General features: G+C 36.3%; 1 long non-coding RNA gene and 1 other non-coding gene across 3 annotated transcripts; one reads left to right on the forward strand and one right to left on the reverse strand.

Moving 5' to 3' along the window:
* Positions 1–4,792: 4,792 nt before the first annotated feature.
* LOC119629441 (U6 spliceosomal RNA) lies at positions 4,793–4,899 on the reverse strand. Its single transcript, XR_005245424.1, has one exon. It is a non-coding gene; the product is annotated as a U6 spliceosomal RNA (small nuclear RNA).
* Positions 4,900–10,314: 5,415 nt separating this feature from the next.
* Positions 10,315–19,363, forward strand: LOC105841926 (uncharacterized). Of its 2 annotated transcripts, XR_009974717.1 has the most exons (6): positions 10,315–10,738; positions 11,610–11,629; positions 12,301–12,630; positions 14,004–14,142; positions 14,210–14,423; positions 14,511–19,363. It is a non-coding gene; the product is annotated as an uncharacterized LOC105841926 (long non-coding RNA). The 2 variants fall into 2 exon arrangements; XR_009974718.1 differs by lacking the exon at positions 11,610–11,629.
* The last annotated feature ends 3,004 nt before the right edge of the window (positions 19,364–22,367 follow it).

A 22,367-nucleotide genomic window follows, 5' to 3' on the forward strand; every position in this document is an offset into this window, starting at 1 on the left:
GCTTTTCCTGGTCCTTATATTAAAATAATCGTTGTTTTCTGAAAAATTTAATAACTAGTTCTTTTTTGCAAAACATCCTGTTTCGCTATCACGACTTTGGGATGGCTTTATTTACATTAATAAAATTCACTCTAAAACTGTCACAAACATTCTAAAAACATATAGGAAGCATTGAAGTGTTCAAAGACTAGCTAAATAAATTTAACTTAGGTTAACACATATGTTTATAACTATAGTACGATTTCAATTGAGATACACAGTGCACACATACTTAAAACTAAATTGAAGACACATGATACCAATTGGTCACGCATGCTGCGCTTAGAAACCCAGGGGCGTCGACTGCGAAGCACGCGACATAATGTCACTCTCATTTACTCGACGAAAGTAAAACAATGAGATCTCTAAGCTGGACTAAAAAATAACGATCGTGAGACATGTAATTGAAGGTATTCGATTTTAATTATAGAAATAGATAACTCAATCGAAACTTACTAAGTTCGTGCCTTGCAAGGCAAGGCTTAATTGCAATTAATGGTTTTATGTTTCATTTTAATTTGATAGGTATGCTATAGGATGTCTGTGAAAACAAAATATTGTAATGAACTGGATACGAACACTTAACTGTGATTTAAATATTAAGCAACTAAATGCTTCCTTTCCACAGTTTTTTTTCATTCAACTAGATTTTGATTTAGTGGTTAAATAAAACATTGTTGTTTTTATGATATAATAATATAATTACCCTATAACAAAGTTAAAGATATTATAGAAATGGTTTTATCGGCTTGCAAAAATGTGTTTTCCTGTGAGTCAACATGCAATGTGATAATGCTGATAACTTATAGCAATAGGTACCTACTATATTATATGTTTACTCATATGAGATATTATTTTATAGTTCAGTTTTGCAACAACGATGTGTCGATCGATCATTCATTCAAATTGAATGGGCACAAACAATCAAGTAGTCTAATAGGTATAATCAATTATAGGTAATTTGAAAAGTAAAAAAAAACATATTGGTTAAAAATCAATTTGGGTAGTATAATGATTATTACTAAAAATAAATTGGTAAATTTGAATTTTAGATGATTTCTAAATAGCCGAGAAACTAAAGTTTTAATTTTATTAGTTCCAAACCGTCGTTAAATCGTAATGAAATTATCATACTCATATATTTATAATATTTTAGTTTGATTTAACAGTTTTTCTTATGTTAGGTCGCTATTTCGATTGTAGTATACAATCAAACTAAGTTTTCCTCAGTTTCTGGAATATAACGTCATTGTTTAGATGATAAGTAGTATCATGTCCACAGCCGATTGTTCTGGAAATGAGCGCATTTACTATGACGTCATAACATTTTATTGATTACGTGAATTTTTTTTTACAAGTCCGCACGGGTGGACACTGATCTTCTGCCACGAAAAAATTATACATTGCCTAATGGTGTTTATGGGCCCCGATAACAGCTTAACAGCTGAAATGGGTCTTCGTCATTCATGGTTAGTTAACAACAAAATAAAACTACGAAATAAAACAAATTGCAGTTTTAGTTAAGGTTCGAATGGTTGAGGCGAAGTGTACGCTTGTGAAGCTAAATAACGAAACAACCAGTTCACGATCAACTCTTGAATATCATCAAATACAAATGTAATTATGTCATGTAGATGGCAAGGAAAGACTCGATCATGGAAGCGGTAGGTCTTGAATCAATTGTGGTCCTATTCCATGATTGGCTGTACCAATCGATTTTGATTGAATTTTACTTGGGCCCTATCAAAGAAACTACTAAGCACAAAGGTTATTTAAAAACTTTCTCCCACAGACACAGCCCACCGTGTTTCTCGCTGGATCTTCTCAGTGGGTCGCGTTTCCGATTCGGTGGTAGATTCTGCTCCTAGTAAGAGCAGAATAGCCTCTAAACTTTAGAGTCTAAAGGATACCAGCCTAAGAAGGAAAAAAAAACTTTCTAAGAACATTGTCAACATCAGCGACTATCTATCTGGATGAGCTGGTGTGGAAAAGAATGAATATTTTTGCGACACGCAACAAGAGGCACAAAGAAATAACTCAAGTTTTCGTTTTGTAAGAACAGTCTAGTTCATACATAATAAACAGTAATTACTCAGACTGCCAGAAATTGTGCACTTTGGATTGATCTGGAATATTACACACTATTCACACAACTTGTAGAAGTCTTGGTCGCACCGCTGCCTGTGTTCAAATCTCGTGGACCGGTATTAATTGTTTCATAAAAGATTAAAAGAAAGAAAATATATTGAACAATTTAAATGATAAAGTCCATATAAATTTCCGTAATTACCGGTGGTAGGGTGTATCGTAAGCCCGCAATAGTGGATATTACAATTTTGTCTAGTGCCAAGCTTGTACAATACGATTAAGACTTCGAACTCATGTCTCAAAGAGGGTGGTTGTTTTCACGTCGTGATGTCTCTGAGTTCTGGCAACCATTTAATACCAGCTGGACCGCGACCATGTTCATGTTCTAAATGTTCAATAAAAACAACCGAACGTGTGATATGCACAAGGGAAATAATGGCTGCTAATAAGAAAATAACAAACCTATAAATTTACTTTAAAACTATGTATTTAAAGAAATTTCTTGATTTTTAAACTATCCATATAAATGTTTTTTATATAAACGGGAATCGTCACAAATGTTATTTTAAGTTTATACATACTTTCTCTAAAGTTGATACTGGCACTTTATCTAGCAATAAAATTGGAAAAAATGCAAAATTTCGAATAATATTAAAAAATATTTCAAGAAATCATAAAAATACAACTTCTTATTCGGATCGTCTCTATATTGTGCAAATTATAACTGTGGAACTAATTATAACTGTCTTTTGCCATCGATAGCAAATTACAGTTGGCCTTGTATGTGTAGAGATGTATTAGTTATAGTTGCTCATGAGCACCAGCAAGCAATACCGAGGTCACCACAGCCAAGAAGTTGCTTACCGTTCAAATTTTTCTTAAAGCTTGTTATTCCAAGGATATTTCATAGCAATCAGACAATACCAATTTCATACTGGTTAATTAATATATTATTAACCTCTCAAAATAATAATCGTAGCGACGACCAGTTTCGGTGGAATGAGCTGTATGATCATCTTACTGTGGCAAAAAAAGTTTATGACTTCTTGCCATAATAGAAAAAATATAGATTTTTAAATAAATGGAAACGTTCGTATCGATGAATCGAATCGATGTTCATGCATTCACTAACTACGACGCATTTACATTAATACTTAATTTAGAAGTGTTAAGAATTAGGAGCACATATTCGAGTAGACTATGTATGAAGTAGGTGACACGACTGAACATAGTACTGACGAAAACAAATTACAATGCTGAATACTTAAACGAGACCTTTTTTTTAAATATACTCTATAGGATAACCTATACCTATTATAGGATAACCTATAGAATATATTTTAAAAAAAGGTCTAGATTCACCGAGCTAGAAGAAGAGAGAAGAAGGGTCGTCGTACCCCCTTTCGGGGGCACGGAACGGGCCTCGGGGCAAACCCCACTGCCCGGAACGAAGCTCCCTGCCACATAGGGCAGGGGTGGTATGGATGCAGGAAGAACTGGGGAGAGGTACGCTGTTCGCAGCGCGCACGGCCGCACTACATCGACAAAATAAATAAATACTTAGATATAATACGATGGGCTTGTTTTCCTGGGTGGAGTGATACCCGTGGAGGAGTCTCCCCGGCGCCGGCTGCTGTCCTCTGCTTGTTTTTTTTTTTTCCCCTAACTACTAACTATAACTAACTAACACTAAACTACTGTACTAACTATTAACTACTAACTATTTACAATATATACAAAGCCGGGACAACAATCAGCACCGTGGGGCCCGCCACCGGCCCCATGCCGCGGCCCCATGTCTACAAGTCAGAGGGGGAGCCGCGGCACTAGTTAGGCGCTCACCCGCTAAGGGCTCCCCAGAAGGGAAAGACCGTCGCGGGGAGGGACCGACGTAAAGTGGTCCACCCAACGGGGGGTAGAAATGGGTCCCCATAGGGGGGCACCCCAACAGTGTGGGGGAAATGAAGAGTGTGGACAGCTCTGTCCCATGGGGGCACTCATTATGAGCACTCCCATATCACTCCGGTTAAGCCGACTATCTTACCATAGCCGGGGGTTCCAGTAGCTCCCTTGGTAGCGCCCGACCATCAGGTGGTCTTGCGTGCAAGGGAGCTAAGTTGTGGAGATGCTCGTGGGGTCCACCGTCAGCTCGCTCGTAAAGATCACGAGCTAGCCTCCGGATGAACCCCTCGAGCGACTCCACATCCAGATCCCGGGCAATTACGGCATTACTGACGTAACGCCCTGCTCCGACTATCGTGCGAAGAGCCAGATTCTGCTGGGCCTGTAACTTCACCCGCATGACCTGCGGGATGAGGTGATACCAGGCCGCAGCTGCCTACGTGATACGGGAACGAACATACGTCTTGTAAATGCCGAGTCTAGTCCTGGTCGGCAACCTGGAGGCCAACACCGGCCGGAGGAGAAACCTCGCGTAGCGGGCGGCCGCCAACGTCGACTTGGCGTGGGCGGTCATCCTCAAACTCCGGTCGATATTGACTCCCAGGTATCGGACACTGGGCCTAAACTCGACATTGACTCCACGAAGACTGAGCTGTCCTGGGACGACTCTTGTGCGGACCGGACCGAAGAGAATAGCCGCGGTCTTCCCCACGTTGACCGCGACCCTCCATCAGTCCAGCCACTGGGGCAGTAGGTCCAACAGAAAAATGTGGAACGCTTCACGATTTTGCGTGTCATCCTTGCGCAGGGGCCATGCTAATCTTCTTTGTATCATTCCAATTTTAGTATATGTACTGCCGAAGCAAGTACACCGAGCTAGTAGGTGAGCTCACGGGGCCTAAACCGGGAGTGTTGCTAAGACTGGCCCTAGCAAGAGCAGTGTTTCGCAGAATCTACCACCGGATCGGAAACGCGACCCACTGAGAAGAGCCGGCGAGAAACTCAGTGGGCTGTGTCTATCGGTTAATTTACTCGTGGAGCCCTTCGTCGCAAGCGACGGGTTCGGCGAGGACTGTGACCGGTGCTTGAGGTACCTAAAAGCACCGTTAATGGATCGGGAGGATCCGTAATGACGTGCTTAGGGCGACGTCGACTGTTTACCATTCGGTCCACCGGAGCGAGTAGGACCTATGTACCTACATACTAATGTATTGTATTTTTTAATTTGATGTATAACAGTTTTTATTTTAGAATTTGTACTGCGTACCATTTTAATTCTTTATAAACAAGAAATATGAAAAATGAGTTGTATCTGATTCATAATCCTTTCCAGGTTTCCCCTAATGATGTTTATCAATTAAGTTATCAATTAAATAGATATACTATGTTGCTTGGGATGCAAATAACAGTTGTTAATCGGATTTGTGCACACAAATGTAGTATACGAATTAGTATTAGATACCTTAAGTAAATGCATGAAAACATGCATTTATTAAAAGACCGCTGAACCTTGATCTGAAAAATGTTCCATAAAACGCCAACAACTATTTGCAATGTTTCACTTAAATCGAACTAAATAGCAGAGCTCGCAGATCACGAATAACATAAACATTTATATTCATAATGTATTATCGGAATATTAAAACTATGGTTTTAAAATAACTACATACATATAGCCAAGAAACAATATCATCTCTTACCATCCATTGCATTGATTTTTAATTTTATCATCATCAAAACATAATACTGATAATAAGGTAACCAATAGTTATGATGTGATATCAATAACACAAATGGTATTGAAGTTAAACAATGGATTTAATTATCACATGCACTTCATAAGTTTTCCTGTAATACTAGGTAGGCACATAATGGATAAGATACTGTCTTCATTTGTTAACGTTTGTTTACAATACAATTGAAGTAAATTTCTAGATTGTGTAATTTTAGCCTCATAATCGAAAGAAATCAACCCATCTGATTGTGGTCGTCACTCTAAATTGGTCTCATTATAGTGTGACCTTAATTAATTTATTGAAAGTTATTACTATGCGCGTACAAATTTGGTTTTGACGTAATACTCACTGCGGAATCGACAGCACAATGGTCATATTTTTCATAATGAATGTGAATAAATGTATTATTTAGTTACTAAAATAGTATTTCCTATCGAAGCGCGGTTACAAAACAAAGCCACGCCAGCTGACATAACGAGTCCCTTTGAAAGAAATAAACGAGTAATTTATGTAATAAGTAAATTACATAACCTTAACCAGTCAGCGAGTAACTGCGATATAATATAAAGCAACAGAAATAGGTATTAGATTTATTAACAAAGCAAGTAGCGGCAGATGTTTTAGTGGATGATGACGCCAAGTGGCGAGTAGAAAGCGGAAGGGTGGCCGTGTCGTCAATTGGCACAATTGGCAGTAATTGCGGGCGGTATGTCCGGCGCGCCGTACCGCGACCCCGGTCCGTCGCCAATGCGCCTCACAATCTGTCTGCGCCCACTGATATAATATTCACCAAACGTGATTATTATTACAAAAATAAATTACGTAATCATAATATTATCGAATTCCTTTTAGGTATGTGAATAACAACATTCTTTACACTTGAAATTCTTTTCATTATTTTGTTTCGATGATGTTTGTTGGTTTTATTGGTAGGTACAGCATACACAGACGCGGTTTTGATTTGACACACATTTGATTATCAACCGATAATAGAGCTAATATAATATAAATATACAATTATTAAATGAAAACTACGTCGTTCGCCAGCCAGACAGATTACCGCTTCCGTTCCAAATTACGAAGGAATCCAGCGTTGAGAATTTGCTTTTAAATATTTCATGAATTCGTTTTAACATTCTAAGCATGTTCATATTCTATTTGGAAGTAACATCTTTTTTGTGGTGTTCAGGACTTTTTAGGGTTCCGCTGTCGAATAAGAAAATGCTCTTTGTATTCGTCGGTATTCATACAGACTCTTGACACTCCAATATACTTTTATAAATAATCCACTTAGATAAAGTTGATGACATGACGTTGAGTACACCAATGATAGAGCGTATTCTGAGCCCGGACGAGCAAACTCCACTATCCTGTTACTATCTGCCCTGCAGCAACCATGCATTCCGGTTTGATGGGTAGCACAATTAAATTGAGACTTCGGTCTCATATGCCATGGTGGGTGGCGGTATTCACGTTGTGAGTTCTATGAGCTCTCTTAAATCCAGTCTTGATAACATACATTGAAATCATTATGTTTTTAATTTCAATAAATGAGCCATCGTTCTAAAGTCATAAAAAGTGCATCTCTTCTTTGTTTTTTTAATTCACAATTGAAAAACGTAAAATATTTAGATGATAGCAATTATTATTATTACTAGAGGTCCCGCAGTAGTCGAAATTCGATTATAATTAATTGTAATTGTAAGTTTGTACACTATTATGATTGTATTTTATACATATTTCTATAATCACAAATTTCGCCAAGACTACACTATAAAAAATATTAACAAAGACAAACCATATTCTATTCTCAATTTGACAACAGACGTCAAGAACAAAAGTTTGACAATAAATAGTATGCATGCGTGTGTGCGTCAAATACACGGTATGTAGTGTGTGTAATGTTTTCTTTATTGATTTAATGTATCTTTTATGCATTATTTAAAAAAAATATTAGCATTGTGCACTTCTTCTCTATATTCTCTATAAGTCTGGAAAATTTCATACTCCTCCGTCCGCGCAATTTTCGTAAAAAGGGCTACAAAGTTTTTGCTTCACGTATTAATATATAGATGTAGTACGTATGTCTTAGTTAGAGCAAGACAGTTTGAGGTTGTGTAGCTTGTGTGACGGAATTTAAAAAAAAAAACAAATGTTTGAAACTCAGTGATTGAAGTATTCAGACTGATTAAGGGCAGGAATATAGCTAAAGTAATTTTGAAATCAATCGAAAATGTCATAAGACTCAAGACTAGAAAAGGATGGTAAAATCTTCTTCCGAAAAGAACTAAATATATATACATGTATATGTATATATTACATTTTATTTGACCACTTGATAGAAAGTGGAAGTGGAATGAACAAAGAAAAGCGGTAGTTGCCAGTTCATTATTATCTGATTAACTAATCCAGACGCTCGTTACGATAGGTCATTGGGCAAGGCAACGCCGTTGAGTGACTCGCAGTATAGAAATTGTTAAGCATAGTAATTATTAAGAATAATTAATAATTATGATACAATATTGCAGGCTGAACCGGAATGGTTACCGATTGGACGGTACGTCTATACTGCCATATTTTTTCACTTATTTAATCAAACTTATCAACTACTCTTATTTATAATAATATGCTCAATTTCAGCTGTTACGCTGTTACTTATCTATTCTTACAATCTACGATGAATTTGTCCCATATTTACTGGTGGACCTCTTATGTGTGAGTCCGCGCGGGTAGGTACCACCACCTTGTCTATTTCAGCCGTGAAGCAGTAATGCGTTTCGGTTTGAAGGGCGAGGCGGCCGTTGTAACTATACTTGAGACCTTAGAACTTATATCTCAAGGTGGGTGGCGCATTTACGTTGTAGATGTCTATGGGCTCCAGCAACCACTTAACACCAGGTTGGCTGTGAGCTCGTCCATCCGCTCGTCATCCATGAGATTCGAACATCGCTCAACACGAATGCACCGGACGTCTTATCCTTTGGGCCACGACGACTCTAACTTAATCGTTGATAGCTTAAGGGACGCACGGACGGTTAGGTGAGATCACGGGGCTCATTCTGATTGTTAGGACTAGAAATATTAAGGATCTATATCATAACTTACTATTTAAAATTACTATTTTGGTTTTACTGGACTTTAGCAATGCTTTTAATTCAGTTGATTTTGACATTCTTCTCGGTATCCTATCCTCTCTTAATGTCTCGTCTTCGGTAATTCAGTGGTTTAATTCTTACCTCCGTGGACGCTCGCAGTCGGTTCGCTATGAAGAGTCTTTCTCTGAGTGGTGTGACCTCACTGCGGGTGTTCCACAGGGTGGCGTACTTTCTCCTCTCCTCTTCTCTGTGTTTATAAACACAATTTCTCAATCTTTATCTTCACACTTCCATCTCTATGCAGACGACTTGCAGCTATATCGTCATACGAGGGTTGCTGACGTTGGGGCTGCTATTTCGGCAATCAACGTGGATCTCTCTGCGATTTACAACTGGGCCAAGTCCTTTGGTCTTTTGGTGAATCCTTCGAAATCGCAAGCTCTCATTGTTGGTGGTAGGTATATGTGCGGCCTTCTCGATTACAGCTCGTTAGCGCCCATCCTCTACGACAACGTTCCGATAGCGTATTCGAAATGTGTCAAAAATCTAGGTTTATACATCGACAGTCACCTCTCGTGGATTAATCACGTTTCCGAAGTAAGCAGAAAAACAGTTTACTCCTTTCAGTCTCTGAAACGCCTTCAAAAATTCTTGCCTCTTCGCACTAAAATTTATCTTGCCCAAACGCTTTTAATTCCTCTTCTCGATTATGCTGATATCTGTTTTCTAGATGCTTCTGAATTGCTTTTAGATAAACTCGAACGTCTGCAGAATTTGTGTATCCGCTTCATTTTTTGGTCTCCGGAAGTATGACCATGTCTCCGATTTCCGGGCTGAGCTGGGGTGGCTGCCGATTAGGCGACGTCGAGATTGCCACATTCTCTCTTTTCTCTATTCTATTCTTCACAATCCTGATGCCCCTATCTATCTCCGTGAACGCTTTGAATATCTGATTCCTGACGGCAAAGTTAGTCGACAAGCCACTTCTCTTCTTTTAAAAACTCCCATACACAGCTCTAGTCGCTATAGTGGCTCTTTCACAATACAAGCAGTGCGATTATGGAATTCTCTCCCTCAACCTATTCGTGCTAGTTCCTCTCTAGAAGTTTTTAAGAGTCAAATGAAGAAACATTTCCTGTCACTTTAATCGTATTTAAGTTATTGTTTTATGTATTTTTATTTATATGTATTTTTCATTTAATGTTAGATTTTTTTTTTTAATGCTTAGTTAAAAATCATGCTTTATATTGTACACTATTCCCCTCTTATACATCGTATTTCTCTCTGATAATGGTTTGCTGGAAGAAAACTCATGAATGAGTTAAGCTCGCCTTTGTACATAGTATTTAGAATTCTTTAAATCTGTTTTTTATTGTATTTTCTTTTGTGTACAATAAGTATAAATAAAAAAAAAAAAAAAAAAAAAAAAAAAATAATATCAGGGTCACTATACTGCCATAAAGAATAAATACATTCGATAATTTTGAACGTATATTTGCTTATATTCAAGGACACAGTAAGGCCTACCTCTGTGTTCGTTAGTAATGTGTTAATCGTGTTAAATAAGTACCTAACACGTTATTTTGAAACTACTTCCCGAAGTTCCGTAGGTATAGGTGGGTGTGGATTAGATGTCTAGTTACATAAGCACACACAAATATGTTTAGTAAGTGTCTCATAACTAACTGTGTTACGACTAGTTCAGGATAAAATAATGAGCAGCCACAAACGGAACGCACGCGCAGCGCAGGGCGACGCGGAAATCACAACACACACTTCCGCGTGCCGCCATCTTGGCTAACACCTCGTGAGATTCGCCTGTTACTCAGATTACACGCCAATGTTGTGCTAAATTTTAACTTAAACTACACCACAAATGTAAGTATTTACCTACCGAAGTTCCAATACAATTAATTGTACATTGTCTTGTTGTTACATAGGCTAAAAAGGCTTTATTTATCAACATTGTATTCATCAACAATTTTAAATGATTACATACCGTGTTTGAGTATTTGGTGAATATTTTATTAAATTAAGCTGTTGACTATAAAGTCTAATGATACCTCGAAATCCGCAGAGAGCAAGAGTCTACGGTTTTAATGTTCGCAGTTTCCGTGAATAGTTACAATTACGGAATATTGTGGTGTAACAAAAAGAGATGGCCCACTTTCGGTAGATACCGGTCGTGCGAGATCGGGTGCGCGCACCGTTGCACATATTATTACGTGTTAGAAGATGAGGTTATGCGTTCAGCAATTGCATTGCTGTAACGGAACATAACCGATGTGAATTTTCTCGCCCTAAAACAGTTTTTGCACACTTTTTCCGATTCTGTAACTTGTATGACGCTTCTTGTGTAACACATAACGTGAATGCAATATGCAAGCATTTGTTTCGACATTACATTCCTAAAGTTTGTTAAATGGTAATAATCTTCTGAAACTAGTTAGGTACATCGTTATAAAATTGTTATTCTGGTATCGCTAGTTAGAATGCATATTATTATTTATTATATCGTAGTGTTAGCTTTTGGCAGTTGAATGTCCTTTATCTTTACCGTGAACTTGGCACGGTAAAAGGTTAGATATATTGGTTTAGGAATTTGCAACATTTGAGACTAGTGTTACTCGTTTGAAATTTATGTGATATGATTACTTTTGAAAGAACAATCCTTAGACCTAGTTGTGAAAATAATTTTCTGTTGATGATATTTAAAATATGCGCTTTTAAATTAATGTATTTGTTTCAGTAGAAGACAGTAGAAAGAATGTAAGTTGATGGATCATTTTGTGTTGCAAATAAATTTCGTAATAACGTTGTTGGATAGGCATAGTGTGTTAGGCAAGCCTTTAAGGTGAGGTAACTTGGCGTAGTTCCGAGAGATGCATCCTGCTTTACCATGTAATCAGTGGATAGAATTTAAGTAAAGAATTGGGTGATGACTTATTTATTCATAGATAAAACCTAACTTTTCAGAATAATCTGTATTCACCCAGTGATCGAAATTTGATAATGATCATTAACATCTCAAGATGTAGATTAATTTTACGTAATACATTATATTATGATTGTTTATTATGATTGTAAAATATATCTAGTTATTTTTCTTTTTTAACGGATAGCGAAAAAGATAATCAGTGGATACTAAATAAGTAAAAATGAATCGGTTACACGCATGAGAAAATTGCAGATTTGCAGAAAACAATATTTTCTAGATGGGCAGTCGAGCTCATGGCCCACCTGGTCTTAAGTGATCACTGAAGCCCACAGACACAAATCCACCCACCTTGAGGCATGCAATCGAAGTTTTAATTGTGCTGCATAATGGCTGTCTGAATGTTCACTTTTCGACCAGAACAGATGTTCGCTTCGCGTCAGAAATCAGTGGTTACTTACCACCCATGAGGGCTACATCCTACCACTAACCAATCTGATCGCAGAATAAGCAGAAACGAAGTCGGTACGAAGTATAACTCAAAAGGAAACGATTACGGTATTGCAGCTGATCAGTGATTGTAGTAACAGTTACATATGGCAAGGTGTGGCAACCCGCGGTAGTCTGCAGGTCCCGTGCGTGTTTCTCAAGCAAGGATAGTGTCCGGGCGAGACTTGCAAGTTGCGGCGGCTACGTAATCCCACGGCAACGCCACTTCCTGAAGGTGGCGCAAGCGGTACGCGAATGTCGGCCGAGCATTTCGCGCCACTTTCGTAATCCGTTGCGTGGTGCGACCGGCCGCCTTGCCCGGCCCGCAGGAAGTAAAAGTTCGAAGGTAAGAAAGTAGGTCTCTGCTGTAATTGGCAACGCGCCTGCATACTGATGTATTCATCACTATAATATAGGTTGCTCGGGCATCTGTAAAGCTAGCGTCAATTATTAATTACTGCTAATAGTAAGTGCAAAATCAAAGTTGGCAAAATCGAAATCTGATTAATACTACATAGTTCGGTGGTGGCAATATGTATTATATTCATTAAGATAAATACGAAATTTTTTAAATTAAAACTAAAATAAATTACAAGAATGCGTGCTTTTTGTAATTAACGGCATGAACAGACCGCGCGTTACGCACGCACATTTACGTGACATAACTGTAGTGTGTCAACTGACATGTTACTGGCGCCGCGCCGCGCCGCGACGCGCAGTCCGCCCGCTGACGCTGACGGCTGACCCAATCCGACACATGACGTAAGCTAGCATCGACTGGCCAGCACGAACTGGGCCGAGAATCTAGATGCGCCGAAACGAATTGTTTGCGCAATTTAGAAGTTCATAGTATTAAGTACGAAATTGTCGATGAGCCCTACTCCCAAAATCGAAGATCGATGATGACTGCTTCTAAAATGCATCTGATCAATAATAATTGTAGTAGCTGTTAGATATTTTAAGGTGTGGCAACCCGCGGTAGACCACAGACTTCGAGCGCGTGCGTGTTTCTCAAGCGAGGATTTAAATTTATAAACTTTAATTTGAAAAAAAGAATACAAGAACAATTAATATTACGCGATTTTATTCCTTTAAGTCGTTCATGAACATTTGTTGTATGATACGCAGGTAACTGTTTGTTTAACTAACATAAGAAAAAAATGTAGATGGTTTGGCCTCCGTTGACCGCGCAGAACTTCGAGCTGCTGTGTGAACTTATACAGCTTTACAACGTGGACTGACAAATTGTGAAATAAGAATAATCATGCTTCGAATTCACAACCTCTCTTTGAACTGAATTTAGAATAATTAGTATCCAAACTTAGCATACGTTTTTTTTTTTTTTTTCGTTAATTTTACGGCTACTTAAACCGTTTCCGTTTGAACTATAATTAGAAAAGTAGCAACGAGAAAAGCCTTTTTTAACGTACCTAAAAAGTTTCCTCTAAATCTATCAACGAATATTTCACGAACCAGTTATATTTTAAATTTTACTAAGCCAAGAGAGTATTGAAAATAATTTTCTTCTTTAACTTCTAAAGAAAAATTCTTGTTTTCAAAATTTACTAACGCAGTAAAATCTGCCATGGGATTTATTGCCTAATGTCAAGTCCAGAAAGAATGTTTCATTGTCGCAACACCAGAAGCCAAAGTAAATTCAATCCGGTAGATAAAATAGGTGCTGTTGTAAAATAACGATTTTATTTATTTATTTGTTAGATGGGTGGATGAGCTCACGGCCACCATGAACAGTCCAAACCGAAGCGCATTACTTCTTCACGAGCCGTGCTGACTCACAAGACGTCCTACCACCAGGAAAAACAGAACAAAACTTACTAACAGAACGAAGCTTATTTTGGTAAAAAATATATTAATTATTGTGTTCATTGAACTGAAAAGCCTTCTATCTGACATCGTCGTTGTAGATCGGAAACTTCGACCGGTTTCAAAGCCGACCGGAAACCGGAACCGCGGCAAGGGTTAGAGCGGAGACGACGCTCGTTTCCGTCGGAAGAACGGTGCGGCGCCAGGAAGGTTGCTATATACTAGTAGATTCCTAGAAAATAAATAAAGCGTCGCCATATTGCCGGACTCCGATCAATAAATCCGTTCAGTTTTGCATCTATATTCATCTGTTATGTACGTCTTCCGCTTCCTGTTTACTTTCAGTATGTAATAAACAACACGACGCGTATCAATAATGACTAAATATGTTTATGGTTTCAGGAACAGTTTCTAGCCAAATCTCGCAAATCAGTCTTGAAAAACTCCCTTAATCGTGATTCTATATTGTTATTTGGTAGTTCAAGGTGTTAGGAAAAGATTAAAATTTCGACAACAACTGCTTGTACAAGCAGAAAATGTCTTTAAGTAAAATTCAGCTGAATAATTAATTTTTATATTAAAAGAAAACCATGAATCAATATTTTTCTTTTTAGTTTCAGTGCTCGAACCTATAAGTTCAAAAAGTATTATTGAAAGAAGGACTTTAAAAGCGCGTAGTTTAAGAAACTCCTGTGATTCGATGTGGCTGAAAGGACCAGATGCCGTGGCTACTTTTAAGAAGCGAATCGACTAGGCTTGTTTTGAAATCAAGTCTCAAGTCCTCATGTCTCAAGTTGGACGGCGGCATTAATGCTTATGAACTCGTGTGTCTACGTAACACCAGATGGATCGTGAGCTATTTTGCCCATAACTCTAAAAACAAAACAATAAATACTTATAGTTATACTTATTATACTTATACTTATTACTTTTTTGATATCTCAAAAAAAGTCAAAGGTTATTTCTGCTGCCAATATCTTGGATAACTTAATTTTGTTAATTTGTATATCATAAACTTAATTTTAATAACAATAAAAAAACCATATAATCTGTGTTCAGTTCTATCGTGCAGAATCTAAAAAGTAATTTATATCTAAACGTTACTTACAATAGTGTGTCATAGAGATTACAAATTATAGCAATTATTACAAATTTTAAGAAAAAATTAACGATCACATGTGATACATCTAACGTCTTCCACTTGGATTAATAAAAACAAACTTCCCAAGAGCTTTATTGAGAAACAGTTTTCTTATTACATGCAAGAATTACTGCTGCTGTTTTTAAACGCGCGTTACGCATTGAAAACTTTTCGAGCTAATTTCCCCTTTGCAGGTCTTGCAAGGATGTATTTGTTCTCTTACTTTATAAAGAGCTCACATACATACTTTAAGAATGCATTGTTACAATCGTGCGGTAAAGAGCGATGTCAAGTGAACTCATGTCGATTCTCGGAACCGAACAGAAAACATTTTTAGGTCCGGTTTCAAGCGTACTTCGAATAACGGAAATTTACGCTATCGTGTGTGGAATGCTATAAGAATTGATAGTTTATTCAAAAGCTATAAAAATACTGTTCTTTTTTTCTGTTAAAATGAAGAAAACACCCCGTCGAAAACTTCCTAAATCACAAGTTTGTTGCAAATTTTGAGCAAGCACAGAATAAAGTGTAATTGTAGCTATTTCAGTACGTAACTAGCTACACGTGATTGTTTAAAATTGTAATAAACCTTCATAACTAAACACGGTTGGAACACAGGCATATTCTAAAACGGTACACGCATTATCGGAATTATCGGTTTACTAAATCGTGCTGTATTCCCAACGGACGAGGAAGGAAACTTATTGATATTTGGCGTCGCGCGCCTAACCGGTTCTGCAAGTGTTATTCTGAAAACAAGATGCCTCTGGACTTTCCGATCAGACGGTATTTTACTGATTTGTTTTTTTCTTTTTCTTGTATAACGTATGTGCCGCGCTTAGAAGACCATAATAACTTTTTACTGATGGACAAAGCTGAAGGTCACGCGGAACTCGAGTCTAGTCCGACTATAATTTTTGTTTCGAATTGCGAAGGAAGTTATAAAAACTTGATCAGAGGTATTGATGGGGCAGGTAACATTTAAGTCCTTTTTTTAGGTATCTGTGTCGGCTTGTAGTTTTTTTAAATGTTAATTTGAAACATAATTTACAAGTAATGCTGAGCTGATGTGTTTTTGTTTATCTGCTTTGTACAAAAGAACAAAGGTTCTGTTAAGCATTCAACAATTGCAAGCAAGTGAAAGCAAGTGTTCACAATTTAGAAAGAAGTTTGGAAACATATGACAATTTTTTTTTTTTATTATTGCTTAATATTTTAATTTGTGTAAAACAACGCAAGCTGAAGATTATTTTTGACTCTTTATTATGGTTCCATCTTAATTGAGTCAACCTACCTCGTATGTTTTCGCGACAACAACAATATTATGGACTCTAAATGATGTTGACGTTTCGTATTCTATTAAAAAAAAAACTATCTTATAAAGTTGTCGGTTGACTTTATCATGATAGTCCAATAAGTAGATAAATATTTAGTTGTTATATGTATTTTCATATTTTGTTTCATTAATATGCAGATGAAGATGTAATGAATATGTATGTGCCCACTGAGAAGAGGCCTCGACGACCGTTCTAGAGGTCAATGTCAACTGAATAACACGACCATAGAGATAAGAGCTATTCGTGAATCTTTAACTCCCTCTCCGTCTGACAAGATACGGATTACAACGGGGATTTGAAAAGGTCAAGATATATTGGCTTGTTTTGACTGCCGGTTCCGCCGGTTGTAGGTGGACATACCCGATAGCACTTACGAGGAAACTTACTCGTCATCTTCCGATAAGTTTTTAACAGCTTTGCAATACTTTTATGTGTACTCAAACATTATAATTCAGACTAATTAAACACGCAAGGCGAATTAAAAGCACAAAGAGCGCGAACATCGGATCTTTTTTTTCCAAATAAAAACTTTTTATTGAAATTACAATAAATTTTATCGACGTCCACCCGGATTGGTCTGATATAATATAAAAAATACTAATTTAATATAAAGAAATCCAAACAATATTTACTGTAATAATTTCAAAGCAATTTATTAGTTGTGTTAGTTCTGATTTTGTGATTAGGTATAGATAATATGATCACAAAATAAAATACTCTTCATTTGACTTTGCGCAGACACAACATAAAAGAAAAGAAGTTTCTAGATTCCAAGTTATAACGCTAAATTGTTGATCGATTTAATATCTAAATGGTAAGCAAGATTCCTGACTTAATATGTACGTTGATTATTTTTTCTGTCCAGTATGTTATTGTATTAATTTGAGTTCTAATAGCTACTATAGTGAGAATGAAGTAAACATTTCCTGGGAATTCCAAAATACCATAGATTTAAAATCAACGTCATAAAAATGTTTACAAGAAAATCTGTAAATGAAGACAAAATAGCATTAGTTATTTTTATAATGTTATAGTTTGTGTGTTCATTCACTGTTTAAGCTAAGATAAATATGTAGTTTGGGAAATTCAAAGAAGACCTATTTGTTTATTGTAGAAAGGGAAACGAGATAAATTCTAAAAGAAATTTCTAACACTGACGGAACAGTATAAGAAAAGTACCTTTAAAACATTGCATAGCGAGGAAGTTAATCTTAATTATAATTTGTTATCTTACGTTGTGCTGGTAAATAATAAAAACAAGCTATTAACAATCTCAATAAAAATTTAATGGGTTGCCAACTGTTATCGTGTCAGAAGAAACATCACAATATATTCACATTACGTACCTATACGGTTTTCGGCACAAATGAAAACAGATTGGTAAGTGCCCGGTATCAAACCTGAAATCTTTCGATTGAGAAGCACATATGTCAGTATAAAGCCATGATCCAACAGCTGTATTGACGAGAGAGATAATGTTGTTTTTGTTTTGCGTTCATAACATGGTGTGTCGTGTAATGCGAAGATTCAATTTGTTTGAGTTTTAGAACACATGACTAGTAAGTAGTTCTTCAAACGAGTTGAAAGGGGCATGTTCGCATGGCGTGACAACTCGCCGGTCCAATTGGTCGAGATTGCAAGCTTCCGGCGCGCGCTTCCGCCCGATAACAGCAAGACGCCAAACGCGAGTAAACCGCAACGGTCAACGGACTTCAACAACTACTTGCTAAATCTATAGACCGGCATTGTCAATATTAAAAAAAAAAATAGCCGAGCTCACGACTTACCAATCTTAACTGTAGCACAAATGTGAGATCGAGATATGAAGTCGAAATTTCATTTGTATTCTATAAGACTGAGAAATATGCAGTACTGTTATTATTATCTAAATATCATGTTACTCCATAATAAAGTTATATCTAACGATTGATGTCAGTTACATCGTACCTACCAGCTTTACAATGTCGAAAATCATTTAACCGCATGCACGCGTTTGAATTTAGGAATCATACTTTATGCGATTGACACAGTAGTTACTGTAAACTACTGAGATAACAAACAAACTTCCACTGACTTAGCAATAGTATTCACACGAGACGGATCCACGTTTGGAAATTACTTTCGATTTTACGGATTTTTTTTTCCTAAGCACCTAAATTGTGTCTGGACACCATAAACCGCCTCATTATAGATGCCTGCGTCTTATAATTAATGCCTACTGACGCACAGCACAAAGGGCATTCAGAGCCCTCAAAAGCTTCACGAAGGGTTGCGATATCTATAATCGAATAGAATAAATTCGACAAAAACCTCAATCACAGCTAGTCTTATTTGATTGACGATAGACTGTCGTCTGTCTACGGAACAAATCACTCATTCTGTCGTAGGTTTTCCTGAGATCTTCCCACCGTAGTCGTTGGCTATAAGTATGGAGATAGATAGTCCATTCTGGGTTCGAACAAGTAAAAATCTAAGCATGGACTATAAATATCGTTCTCGAAGCCAGTATGCTATTTAGGTCGCCCCGCAAATGAAAACGGAGCCATATGCTTACCACTAAATAAATTACATTGTAAAAGAACATGTGATGTCATCTTACAGACTATAAATTGAAAGTTTTTATTGTTTAATATTGTAGTATCTCTGCCTTCGGCAGTTTCTAGGCTTAAAAACTTCTTTTACTTAAAATGTTGTGTTTGTTATTTTCATTTTAAGTCTAAACTCTAAATCGACTATGTTATTATTCGTTGACGTTTAAATATACTGCTAACTACTAACTACCGTCATTTTTTTTAAATTGAGTTTAGGCACAGAAATAACTAATCGTATGTTGATATTTGTATCCTTTTTGTTTTCCTACGAAACTTTGGTACCCTAAGTGACTATTCCAACTACTCAAAGATAGGTAGGAGAGCTTACAGGCTAAACTTGAGAGAATTGCTAACACTGACCCTAGCAAGAGCAGTGCTCCGCTGAATCATCCACCGTACCCGAATCGCGACCGACTGATAAATTTAATGGGTTTTTTGTATTCCTTAATATACGCAGATTGAACTTATTTTCTCTTTGCGAGATATAATTTGAAACACACTATGATATCTGCTTTCAGTTAAAATTCACTGAAAAAGGAATGTTGTATTTCAGGCGTTCTATGTATCTATATATTAATACGTGAAGCAAAAACTTTGTACCCCTTTTTACGAAAATTGTGCGAACGGAGGAGTATGAAATATCTCACACTTATAGAGAACATAGAGAAGAGTGCACAATGCTAATATTTTTTTTAAATAATGCACAAAAGATACATTAAATCAATAAAGAAAACATTACACACACTACCATGTATTTGAGACACACACATGCATTTTGTTATTGCATAAAGTCTATGGTCCAATTGAGAATAAATTAAATATTGTTTGTCTTTGTTAATATTTGTCTAAAGTGTAGTCTTGGTGCTGTACCACTAGTTTATTTAAAATGTTTAAAAGGACAATGGACTCTGATGAACAACTAATCAGAAACCGAAAATAAAGTCACATTTTATCAAAAGTAATAGGTATACTACCAACGGAAATGGATAAATACTATTCTAATACTAATGGATATTCTTGATAATATTAACAGTCAGCTTCGCAACGCATTCTAGCATTGATTCTATAAATTCTGCGCATGTTTCCTAAGGCCTGTCTCCGAACGTTTACAAATCCATTATAATATTTAAATCTGATGTTGGTTATATGTTTATTCGACAACTTTTTAACGGTATGGTACAGATTTTCTATAACTTTTCTGGACAACTTAATTTTGCCAACACTTTAAATATTTTATTTTTTAAATATCTATTTTTGAAGTCGCTCTTGGTAACAACCGTTTAAATAATGATTTCTGGGTGCTTTCAGTTATTATTGTTTTAAAATATCTAGGTTAATATAAAATTTTAAATCGATCGAGATTCAATTACAATAATATTAATACATTTCTCAGTATGTTGCGATTAATAAATTCAATGGTTGAAAGGTAGGTAGGTACTTATTTTATTTCTTGGAAAAAACCACATCTGCAAAAGTTGACCTTTCTTATCTGACCCACGTGACGAGGATGATAAGCGGTAAGTTTTTCAATAAATCTCTTAATGTGTGTGTGAGTTTTTTACAAAAAAACTAGAGTTCCGTTTTGAAGTTTGATAAATTATGATCTAATCGTATGTAGGAAGCAGATAGTAAACATATATCTCTGATTGTGTTCATAGATACAGTTTCATATGAAATGTTTCATGCTAAAAATATACGAATTCAGTTTTTATACATTACGTAGTTTCTTCCTTATTGAAATAAAGAATGTTTGTAATTCATTCCACTTTTACAAGCTAACTTGAAAAATATTTATCTTAAATATATAAGCCTTTTTAATATTAATCTTTTCCTATTTTCATGGAAACTATGTATTACCGAAAACAAAATCCATACACCAATAAACAAATAGGTATAGCTCCATTTTCTCTTTTTATAAAACCAGTAATTGTTATGGTCGGAAGTATAGTGATAGCAGGGTAATTTTTTTTTGCTTATTTTGGTTTGCTTGATAAATTATTATTTAATATGTTATTTTATTACACATCTCTAATTTATAACCTATAAATTTTTTGTTCAGTTCACTTTTTATGTTCCGGTATCATTCTCATCTCTACATTTCAAACGGAAAAATAACAAAACAATTACAAAGTTCTAATTAATTTCTGTTATTCTACACATTATTAACAGAGTACTGAAGCATTCACATTTATTCAAAACTAGTTTTGAAGAATTCTACTGATTATAATTTAGAATCAAAATTGTTTGAGTTTATGGCAAGGATTCGTCAACAACTAACACATAGGACTTGGCATCATCGCTAATGCAAGGCTGCAGCCAATCTTGTTGTGCAACTCGTTTAGACAAGCCGATTATGCGACTAGGGTAACAAGATTTTAAGTTGAAGATTTTAATTAAGCCACTGTAGTTATTTATTTCAATTGGTCAGCGTCTGTTTTGAGAGCGTTTATAGACATGTTGATTCCTATGATTCGTCTGTTATACTGGTATCTTAGCGTGTTTATTCACTTAATTCTTTAACTTCAAAGCAATAGAAAATAAGCAATAAAAAAATATCATTCTACCGCAAAGCAGTCATACGTTTCTGCTTTGAAATATGGACAGTCATTGCACTAATAAAATTAAAATTTCATCTTATCTTTATCAAGGGTACCAGGATTCATATGATACTTACTTTAACAGCTTAACTTAACACCAGGACCGCCTTATTTTTGTCTGACAGACAGTTGAAATCCCTGTCACTCTACTAAAATAGTGTTAAATTTGTAACTTTTTTTTAACTTACTTTTAGATTCTTTTATTTTAATCTTGTTACAATTTTTTTTTCCGAGTGGCAAGTTTTACGCGTGACCTATAAATTAACATGATACTTTATTTTCAAAAATACTGTCTTACAGGGAAAACAAGGCGACCCTACTCAAAGGAAATAGTTGAGAGTGTCGAGGCGCAATGCGGACCGGAAACGTCGGCCGTTCCCACGGACACTCATCCGTTAGCTCACCTCGCCTCCCTTCCCACCTCAGGACCCCTGTTACTTTCTAAGAAACTCACAGCAGTTCAGTTCTATATAATTTCATATTCTCAGTTTAATTGAACTGTTATTGAAAAACACAATACTGGTAACTTAAAACTGGTAAAGACTAATAGTATACTAGGTATAAGCGTTAGGATATTTAATAAACTACCAAAG

The sequence above is a fragment of the Bombyx mori genome, chromosome 13, assembly GCF_030269925.1.
Source record: "Bombyx mori chromosome 13, ASM3026992v2".
In the NCBI taxonomy this organism is placed as follows: domain Eukaryota; kingdom Metazoa; phylum Arthropoda; class Insecta; order Lepidoptera; family Bombycidae; genus Bombyx; species Bombyx mori.